The sequence below is a fragment of the Etheostoma cragini genome, chromosome 20 (assembly GCF_013103735.1).
Source record: "Etheostoma cragini isolate CJK2018 chromosome 20, CSU_Ecrag_1.0, whole genome shotgun sequence".
Classification (NCBI taxonomy): domain Eukaryota; kingdom Metazoa; phylum Chordata; class Actinopteri; order Perciformes; family Percidae; genus Etheostoma; species Etheostoma cragini.
The window spans coordinates 23653832-23654835 of NC_048426.1; positions in this window are offsets into that span (position 1 = coordinate 23653832).

Below are 1004 nucleotides of genomic sequence, written 5' to 3' on the forward strand. Positions count from 1 at the left end.
CCCATGTTGTCTTCATGTTGTCCTCATGTTGCCCTCATGTTGTCCCCATGTTGTCCCCATGTTGTCCTCATGTTGTCCTCATGTTGTCCCCTTATTGTCCCCATGTTGTCTTCCTATTGTCCTATATCAATGTTCTTTTTAATTCCCCAAAATAACATGATTGATTCCACCCAACGCTCTTTGCCAAGTACAAATCTCTACTTTCATTAATTTTGGGGCGTCTTATTCCATTTTATAGCATTGTAAAACAAATGGAAGTGTTTTTGAAATAGTATTGAGTAAAAGTTGACATATTCCAGTCTGTGATTATCATCAACATCCATTCCTTTAATTTTAGTTTCAATAATTCCTCATTTCTGCTTTTCTAACTCAAACATTAGGCATACGTTCCTATAAATAAGGCTTAAATAACCATAAATTCCCCAAATAACTGTAAAACATAAGTTAATAAGTTAGTGTTACGTAGTGTTGAAAACGTCAAAAGGTAGCAAACATCAAAAGTGTTGAAAAAAGGGACAAAAACATAAGAAAAAGTAAAAAGAAATTGATAAAAAGTCTCAACAATGTGTGGTGATTTTCAATTTTGAAGTGAAGACAACATGAGGGTTAATCACAGAGAATATGAAGTTCTTTGTCTGTTATTTTACGACTTTATACTTAGAAATTCAGACGTTTTTCTCAGAATGTGACCCCTCTTTCGTGGTTTCGTGACATTTTTTCCCCCTACGACAGCCTGAGGATCCTGTCGTAGCCCAGAGCTTCTGATCCTTCCGGAGTGGTTTACTGGTCTGGCCCACTTGGGATCACATGAGGCTGCATGTGGCCGACGAACTAAAACGAGGTTGACAAGAGTGCATTCTTTTACTCTCCAAAAATAAACAGCATTTCAGCTCAAATCAGCAAACAACAATATACAACTAAAGAGAAAAATCTGTTGTTTTTATGCATTAGGATCAAAATCCATTTCTGATCTTCTACTACACTATGACCCCCCCAGACCTCTC